The 9961-nt window shown below is 42.0% G+C and overlaps 1 pseudogene; it reads left to right on the forward strand.

Annotated features, from left to right (window-relative positions):
- Window positions 1-768: 768 nt before the first annotated feature.
- On the forward strand, window positions 769-885 carry LOC116638290 (annotated as a pseudogene).
- Window positions 886-9961: the final 9076 nt, after the last annotated feature.

Here is a 9961-nt window from a genome sequence, read left to right on the forward strand (position 1 = left end):
TATGTAAAAATTATTGTGGCAATTTTATTTTAAAAGTTTCATGGCCTGGGCGCCTGGATGGCTCAGGGGGTTAAGTGTCTGCCTCTTGATTTCCACTCAGGTCACGCTCTCACAGGGTCCTGGGATCCATTGGAACCCCAAGTCGGGCCCCTGGATTCACTGGGTTTTTTTTTTTTTTTTTTAAGATTTTATTTATTTGACAGAGAGAGACACAGTGAGAGCAGGATCACAAGCAGGGGGAGAGGGAGAGGGAGAAACAGGCTTCCCGCGGAGCAGGGAGCCCGATGCGGGGCTCGATCCCAGGACCCTGGGATCATGACCTGAGCCGAAGGCAGACGCTTAACGACTGAGCCACCCAGGCGCCCCTTCACTAGGGTTTTGATTGCATTTCCTTAATGGTTAGTGATGTGGAGTATCTTTCCATGTGCTTAGTGGCCCTTTGTATATCTTTTTTGGAGGAATGTTTATGCAAGTCGTTTGCTCGTTTTTGAATCAGGTTGTTTATTTTTGTTTTTGTTTTTGAGTTTTAGGAGGTCTGTATATATTCTGAATATCAATCCCTTATCAAATACGTCATGGATTTTGTTTCACATGAGTTTGGAACTTTTCAACCTTGCAAAATTTTGAGATACAAAGAATCCCCAAACTAGGCTTTTACTTGAATGATTCATAGTGTAAATGTATAATTAAATTAATTAAATTGTATAACTAAAAATTGGAGAGCCCATCTTAATTTATTTAGTTTGATGTTATAAATGCAAGTACACCATCGCTTCTCGGCCTTTTGGCTAAGATCAAGTGTAGAATCTGTTCTTATCAGTTTAATAAATGCAAGTACACCAAACAATTTTATAACGATTAGAGTTGTGATAAAATTTAATCTTTGTTATTCTGCTTAATATTCTCATTTAGATCTGCATTATGTGTTGCACTACAAAGGATAAGTTGTTTTTTAAAAAGTTATCTAGCTAACACATTGTCTCAACTATCAATCTACTTTCGGCTGTATGTATTGGACAGTTCTTGATAACTGTTTTGGTTTATAAAATAAATGCCTTTCCCAGTCACCATTAATTCTTGCAGCATTTTTCTCTGTCAGATCATTTTTTTTTCCTTAAATGTTTGGTAGAATTCACCAGTGAAACCATCTGGAACTGGTGCTTTCATTTTTTTGAAGGACTTTTCAATTTCTTTGAATAGACTTATTTAGATTATCTATTTCTCCTTATGTGAGTTTTGGTAGATACTGGTTTAAAAAAAAAAAAGATTTTATTTATTTATTTATTTTTATTTAGAGAGAGCACAAACAGGGGGAGGGCAGGGGGAGAGGGAGAGAGAGAATCTCAAGCAGATTCTGCACTGAGTGCAGAGTCCAATGCGGGGCTCAATCTCAGGACCCCGAGATCATGACCTGAGCTGAAATCAAGAGTCAGATGCTTAACTGACTGAACCACTCAGGTGCCCTTAGATTGTGTGTTTTAGGAATTGGTTCATCTCATCTAAATTATCAAATTTGTGGGCATAGAGCTGTTCGTAATAGTCCTATATTACCCTTTCGCTGTTCATGGGATCAGTAATGACTGCCCCTCTTTCTTTTCTGATATTAGTACTTTTTGTCTTCTCTCTTTGGTTACCTTGGCTAAACGTTTATCAATTTATTGCCTTTTTTTCCAAAGAACAAGTTTTTGGTTTTGTTGATTTTATCTATTAATTTCTCGTTTTCAATTTTATTGACTTTTACTCCAATTCTTGCTATTGTTTTCTTCTGCTTGTTTTGGGTTTCTATTACTCTTCTTTCTCTAGTTTCTCTAGGTAGAAGCATAGATTATTAATTTTAGATCTTTCTTCTTTTCTAGTATGTGCATTCAATACTATAAATTTCCTCTAACCACTGCTTTTGCTGCATCCCACAAATTTTGATAAGCTTTAGTTTCATTTGCATTTATGATACTTTCAAAATAATTTTTTGTGACTTCTTTGGTCCATATGTCATTTAAAAATGTGTTGTTTAGTTTCCAAATATTTGGGGATTTTGCAGCTATCTTTCTATTATTGACTTCTAGTTTAATTTCACTATGGTCTGAGAACATAATTTATATGATTTCTATTCTTTTAAACTTGTTTAGATCTGTTTTACAGCCCAGAATGTGATCTATCTTGGTGACTGTTCCATATGAGCTAGAGGAGAATGCGTATTACGCTGTTGTTGGGTGAAGTATTCTGTAAATGCCAATTGGATCTAGTTGATTGATGGTGCTGTTCGGTTCAACAGTATCTTTATTGTTTTTCTTTCTGTGTGTCTGTGCATATCCCTGTGTGCTCTCTTCTTATGAGGACACCAATCATTGGATTCAGGGTCCACCCTAAACCAGTAAGACCTCATGTTAATGTAACTAATTACATCTGCAAAAGATCCTATTTCCAAATAAGGTCCCATTCTGAGGTTCCATGTGAACATGAATTTTGGGGGGACATTATTCCACCCACTACACTTACCACCATATCAACAGACTCCAGTATAATAAAAGTGGATTATGACTGAGAGAGCTGCAAGACACTGACTATTTAAGATGGAGTTCTTAGGGAAACCCAAAACAACAGAAGAGGGGAAAAAAATAAATAAATAAAAGCTGGAATCTAGAGGAAACTGAAGTCTCTGGCACCAACAACTAGAGCAAACGTTAAACACAGCCTAGATCCTCATCAGATTAACCTAAAACCATACACTAAAAGCCTGATTAGCTCAGGTCCTATTATCTCATACATCACATCTGACCTTCAACAAAAAATTACAAGCCATGCTCCAAGTCAACCAAGCAGTCTGAAGAGACAAAGCAAGCATCCGGACCAGACTCAGGTAGGACAATGATTCTGGAATTGTCAGGGAATTGGAAAGGCCGATGATGATGGTGTTGAGGGCTCTAAGGGAAGGGGTGGACAGCCTGCAAAAACAGATGGGTGATGAAAGCCGAGGCCAGCAGGCTGAAGCAGCTGGCATCGTCTCCTTGCCCTTCGCCCCAGGGCACATAAGGCTCTGGTAAAGCAGTTTCTCTGGATTCACGCCTTTATTAAAGAGAACAAAATGCTCTGGCCTTTCAAAATGGTTACACTCCCCCTGAGTGTGTTGGAAAATGGTTACTTTTCCCTCCCCTTGGTTGACGCATGGAGATTTTTTTTCCGGAACCTTCACAGTGATAGCCTGGTGGGGCTCCTGGAAGTAAAGCCCAGGCAAGTGTGGGACTCCAGGGCTTTTAGCTGTCAGGCTAGCCCACACTCAGCCTCCCGCAGTTCATCAGACTGTTCAAGGGTTCCTATTCCTACGGATTGAGGGCTCTGATGGCCGCTTCTGCTCCCGGTAAGTCACATTTCTCTGTATTCCCCCCCTCTCTCCAGATTTCAGGCTGCTGGTTTGCCCTATGGCCTCAATTCTCCAATGGAGCTAAGAAAAGCTGTTGATTTTCAGTTTGTTCAGGTTTTTTTTTTTTTCTTGTGTGGATGGAAGGAACTGACTTCCAAACTCTTTATGTGTGAGAGTTGCCTTGTGGCGGCTTCTTGTTACGCAGAATTCTACAGTTTGATATTGCGATTCTATCTTCCTACTAATTCTTCTTTTTTTTCCTTCTTAAAGGCATTTTGCTCCCTCTGCTGAAGACTATAGGGAAACAGATGGGGAGTAACAAAAATAAGAAACATGAGAAAGTTATAAAGGCCCAGAATCTTACAAACTCGCTCAGAGTAATGATTTTCTGGTCTGAGATTTTGACTTCCCCTCTAGAAATTTGTTGAAGCCTTAGTAACTTCTCCTGTATCTGACCTTCAGGGATGATGGTCATTGCTCTTTTCTGTTGCCAAGCATTTATCTTGTCCTTCTCCAAAACTGTTTTTCTGTGTTTCCTTGTCTTGCTGTTACTTTGTAAACAGTTTGAGGTCCAAGGCTCAGTCTTCTCTGTCCTTGGTGGTTGCCTGCAGTCTTGCACAAAGCCAGGCTGTGATAAGGACTCTGGGAAAATGGACCATCAGTTGAACTGGATTCTTTCCCCAGTTGGTTTGGTGTAGTATGAATCACCTATGTCACTAAAAGGCCACTTACTAGCACATAAGCCCAGACATGCATCCACGTGTCCAACCCATGAGCCTGGCTCCAACAGGGACAGATGGCTCCTAGGAAGCACTTTTCTGAATCTGACAACTAGAAATTTGACCAAGCCATCAATGCATGTTAACTGTAGAAAACTTGGGAAATACAGATAGGTATGAAGAGGAAAAGGAAAATGATCCATAATCCCATGGTCACTCTTTTTATTCCTCTGGCCTTTTTGCTGTGCATGGCCAATACTCAGGAGAAAGGATAAAGAATTCTCTAGGAATCAACAAAAATCAAGGACTGTTTACTGTCTGAATTGTTCTGTATATATACAAAAAGGGATAACACAGTGGTTTAAGAAAGCGGCTGGGCAGGAATATAGAGTTTTCAGTCAAATGTGTCTGAGTTCCAAATCTGAGGTCCATCACTTACTAGATGACCTTGGGCGAGTGGCTTCTCTCTGTTTCAGTGTCCTCATCCGCAGGATGAGACTGCTCCCACCTAGCCCCCATGGTGGTTGGGAGTTAATTAAGGGATCAGGTGTACCTAAAGCACTTTATACAGCGCTGGGCACAAAGCACTCAATACGTGCAGCAGTTGGAGGGAAAGAAGCATGAGGAGAAGGAACTGGAGACCACATAGTACATTGTGCTTAATTGTACTTCCAGCAGAGGATTTCCTGCTGCTTCAAATGGGATTTATGACAGAGACCCAGGTTTCAGCTTGTCTTCACAGAGGAATGCCAGATAATAAATAAAGAAGGAATAATAGAATTGGATAATCGCCATTCTGCAGACTCCCATAATAATGGATTCAGTCAATATCATCAGATGCTAAAGTCATTGAGTGAAGCGCTGTTGGGTGCGAGATGTTCATACAGTATCAAAGTATCCTCTTGCAGATTATGTATTAAGGACAGGGGAGAGATGTGTCAGAGCTCACCTTAACTAAATGATCAAAATCAGATTGATAAATAGTGGGACAGACTAACATTCTGTGCCTCCTGATGTGATCTATTAGGGAAGGACATAACATCACCTCCAGTGGCACCTTGCCCAGAAATAGTTAATCTGAATTCCATCATGAGGAAGCAATTATGCAAACAGAGATTGCGGAATAGTCCATAAGATTCTTAGAGAATGTCAATGTCATGAAAGACCAAAAATGGTGGAGGGACAGCTCTACTTGAAAATACATTAAACAGTGTGTGAACCTTAATTGGATTCAAGAGAATAATTTTTTTCAAAAAGGATATAAAGGACATTTAGGAGATAATTGGGGAAACTTGAATAGGGACCGTCTATTACATAATACGATTGTGTCCCTGCTACATTTCCTGTGTGCAATGATGGGATTTTGGTTATATAAGGGAATTATCCTCCTTTTTGTAGAAGCAAGCTAAGTACTTAGGGGTGAAAGTGATCTTATGTCTGCAACTTACTTTCAAAGCATTCAGCAAAAAAAGGTGTGGATATACATATATATGCGTAGCTAGAAAAAATTGGTGAAAGGTAAACGGGTATTTGTCTTTCAACTTTTTTGCAAGTTTGATATTTTAAAAAATTAGAAGTTTGTAATAAAACCCAGCTTCCAGATGAATGCTAGGACAAGACTTCCCACTGGCCTAGGCATTGGGACTCCCTCCTTGGGAAAATTAGAGAGTGTCTGTCTTGAAGACATAGGCGTAATCTTTTCTGGCCGCATTTTCCTGTGTGTCTTCTTTATGGACATCTGGTCCACCAAGGTAAGTAAAATCATTCTGTACACTTGAATTATATTTGGTTTTGCTTTACAGTTCCAAGAAGATTTCCACTGAGCTAATGTTTACTAGGCCCCTGAGTCGTGATACGACTAATGCGCTACTGTATTTGGACACTAGGACTGCCTCGAGCAGGCTCAAGAGAGTGCAATGAAAAAAAGCGTATGTTTATGTTGTGGAAATTTCACAATTATGTGGGAAGAACAAGGAGTCTGTGTGAAAGCTGCTTTCCTTCGCAAGAACATCCAATCTCCCTGTCACACATGCCTGTAATCATGACTCAGACCCTTGGTCCCCTCAGGGAAACATAGAAAGTAGGAAGTTAAGATCTTTTTACTGGGTGATCCCTAAAGAAGTAACAGAACAATTAGACAACTAACAGTGTCTAGGTTGGTTTGGATTGTCTTACATCATGTCAATAGCGGACTACGATTTATTCTTTTCTTTGCCACTCAGAGCAGATGGAGATGATCATGTCACAGGAAGGATGAATGAGATGGAATGCCAGTTCTTGGGGACAGAGGAAATTACTGTCACACAGTAACAGGGAAGGGGGGTAGGGGGTGTTCAAAAGATGAATCCATCCCTAACGGCAATTGCATTAAGGGATGGCACGTTGGTTTCTTTTCACCTGCCGATTCCCATTGTTTGATGAGGACTGGTTCTGGAGGATGAGGTTAAGATGGATTCCTGGCTCAGGGAGGCAGAGGGCCCTGGCTGATTAGTGACATCTGTGTTAGGATTTTTGAAAGACCATCTTGGCGTTCATGTCACACGGCCATCTTTGAATTCCCAACACAAACTAAACTGAATGCTGGAAAAACACTAAAGTCTTCAAAAAAGCATTTGTTAAAGTAGTGATTATAACAATATCTAATATCTGTGAAGCACTTACAATCGGCCAGGCAGTAACCTGAATGCTTGGTGTGTATTAACTTAATTGATCCTCATGATGATTGATGAGGTAAATGCCATTATTATCGTGCTCATGTTACAAACAAGGAACTGAAGCCGGCTTCCTCAGGTCTTTCCTCACCTTCATAGTAAGCCCTTTCTGGCTATCCTATTTCAAATTTCAACCCCCATCACTCTTCTCTGCTTTAACTGTCTCATTGGCACCTGTCACCGGCCTGACCTTGTATGTAAGTATGTTAGTTATTGTTTGTCTCTTCTCACTGGGATGTAAGCTCCCAGAGAGCTGGGGTTTTTTGTTTGTTGGTTGGTTTGGTTTGGTTTGCTTACTGCTATATCTCTAGCAACTTTTCTAAGTCACTGCTTGGCACTTAATTAGTGCTCAGTAAATAGTTGTGGAATGAAAGAAGGAGGCTTAGAGTAGTTAAATCCCTTACCTTGAAGGTCATACAGCCACGTAGTGGTGAAAGATGAGGGGACAGGGGAGACCTAATGGTTGGCTTTCTGTTGGGATGTTGACAAGGATGCCGAATATGACAAAGAGCCCTTGAAACTACAGAGAATCTGAGGTTTACAGATTTTGAGAGGAAAATGTAGAGGGAGGGACTGGTCTTCACACCAAAGAGGCTTCCAAACTGACAAAGCAGGAGCAACTTGGGTAAGAGGTGCTAGGTGGCCCACACTGTGGGGCTTCCATTAAAGACAGGTGAAGCTGGTATTCACAGCTGGCTGGGATGGGGACAAAAGTGGCCTCTGGGGGCACCCAGAGCCATGTGGATGCCCAGGCTGTCACAGTCACACCCCTGTCTCTGAAGATTTTTTTTGTCTCAAGAACAAATAAATTGGGAGATGTTGACAGTGCACAGAAACTTCTAGGCTTCTGCCAATGACGTGGAAAGAAGGGAAATAAGACTGTTGTCTGAAAGCTAAGGTTTAAAATCCACAGATAATGGCCCATAAGAGCACTAAGCCAAGTCCCCTTCAGGAGCCGGAATGGCTCCCGGGCCAGAACAAGGGCTTGGTTGTCATTGTGAGAACACTGAAAAAGGACTGTCATGGATGGGCCATTGGCAGCTCCATCTACACTCTGTAGGGGGTGGGTAGGCTGGGGAGACCAGGCCCAAGGGTACACAAAGCAGACCTGGTGCTAGTGGCAGCTATTGTGGACACGATTGTCGAGCTGTGTAGCAATGGTTGTGAAATACTCAAGTCACAGAACTTGCTCAGAAGCCTTCTGGTTATGATTTTGCTCCCTGGGGATCTTGGCTCCAATGAGACAAGGCCTGCTCATCAGAAGCCCTCGGGCCTACAGCCTTGGGAGCTGTGGTTCTCAGAATGAGCTTGGCTAACGTGAGCGCCATGAGGCCCACCCACCAGATCTTGGAGCCTCCAAGAATGAGGACCTGCCTTGGGAATCCTCCCAGGGCAGGTGGCTCCGGGAGACCCAGCAGACCATCAGCCCTCTCTTTTGGTCGTGTGTAGATTCAAACTTACTCACGTTCGTGGTCTTTGACGGGGTCTACACTGGGCATTTGTAGCCTGGATGTATCTCACCTGTACAGCTTCCTGGGTGATCCTGCCTTCAGTGCCCTCATTACAGTCCCAGAGACCCAAGATAAACAGGCCTTTACCAGGTTGTCTTCCCTGATAGTGTCTATGAAGCTGTGTCAGTTTCCTCTGGCTGCTGTAACAAATGACCTCATATTCGGTGACTTAAAACACCACAAATTTATTATCTTACAGCTCTGTAGTTAGAAGTCCAACACAGGTCTTACTGGGTGAAAACCAAGCTGTTGGCAGGGCTGCATTCCTTCTGGGGGTTCCAGGGGGAGAATGCCTCTTCCAGCTTCCAGAGCCTGCTCTGCCTGACATCCTTGGCTCAGGGCCCCTCCCTCCATCTTCAAAGCCAGCAACATAGGGTTGAGTCTTTCTCATATTGTATTCCTCTGACTTTCTCTTCTGTCTCCCTCTTCTGCTTTTAAGGACTTTTGTGATTATTGGGCCCACCTGGATAATACAGGCGAATCCCCCTATTTTTAGGGCAGTTGATTAGCAACTTAATTTCATCTCTAAACTTGATTCCCCTTGCCATGTGACTCAACACATTCCCAGGTTCTGGGAGTTAGTAAGGGGATATCTTTGTGGGGAAGGTGTTATCCTGCCCACCTCAGAAGCCCTGAGGAATGCTCCGTGATCCACAAAACCTTCCTGGTTGCTGCTGGTGTCTCTCCTTCCTCACCTCTGGCCACTTCAGAACCAGCTTCCCTGGGGCATCCATTCTCCCTGAGCCCCTGCAACCCAAGGGTGGGACCAGGCATCACTGAAATTCCCCAGTGATGCTCTCCCTCAGGCTTCCCCCTCTCTGTAGGCCTACTGCCCCATAGAGGACTCACCTTTGACCATTTGTCTCTACCTGAAGTCCTGTACCCCCCTCCATCCCCAGTTTAATCTTCTCAGGACCCAAAGATAGGGGGAAACATTCTTTCTAACTCTCAGTTCTTAGCTTCCAGGCCATTCCAAGCTATATCTGGTGCAAAGTGGAACTGTAGACGTTTATATTACTTGGGGTCAAAGGGTAGGCTATTTTTAAGGCTCTTGATACATGTTGCCAAATTGCCTTCTAGAAACCGCCTGAGAAGGTCCTTCTCCCTAGACCTCTGCCAGCACTAAGAATTGCCATTTAATAAATCTCTGCCAATTTAACATGAAAAAAACACCTCATTTTCATTTTCAGTTCTTTGATTACATGTGAAGATGTGTTTTTAAAATATACACATTACCTCTTTGAATGGGATGAGCAATAATGAAAAGCTTATTTCAAATGTCGTTAAGTCTCTATTTAGATATGAGAAAATTTCAATTCATATGAAGAAGGAAGGTGTTGTTATCTGTCCCACCTTTGTTATGAGAGTTTTGGCTAGGGGAGGGGAAAGGAGAAAAATGAGAGAAAAGTGAGGAACAAGAATGGAAAGAGCAGAAGAAATAAAAGTGGGAAAGAAGAGATAATAAAGAAGAGATAAAAAGGATAATACTCAGAATTGAGGGAAAAAAAAAGGTTTTCTCTCTTAAATGGAGTACAGAAAAGGGAGGGCAGAAAAAAAAAAGTATGAATTGATCTTTTCATGAGACTCTTCAAATAAATTGTAAATAGTACAGTGAACTAAAAAAAAACAAAAACCAAAAAAACAAAAAACCCCTGAAGACAT

The sequence above is a fragment of the Phoca vitulina genome, unplaced genomic scaffold (genome assembly GCF_004348235.1).
Source record: "Phoca vitulina isolate PV1807 unplaced genomic scaffold, GSC_HSeal_1.0 scaffold1, whole genome shotgun sequence".
NCBI lineage: Eukaryota > Metazoa > Chordata > Mammalia > Carnivora > Phocidae > Phoca > Phoca vitulina.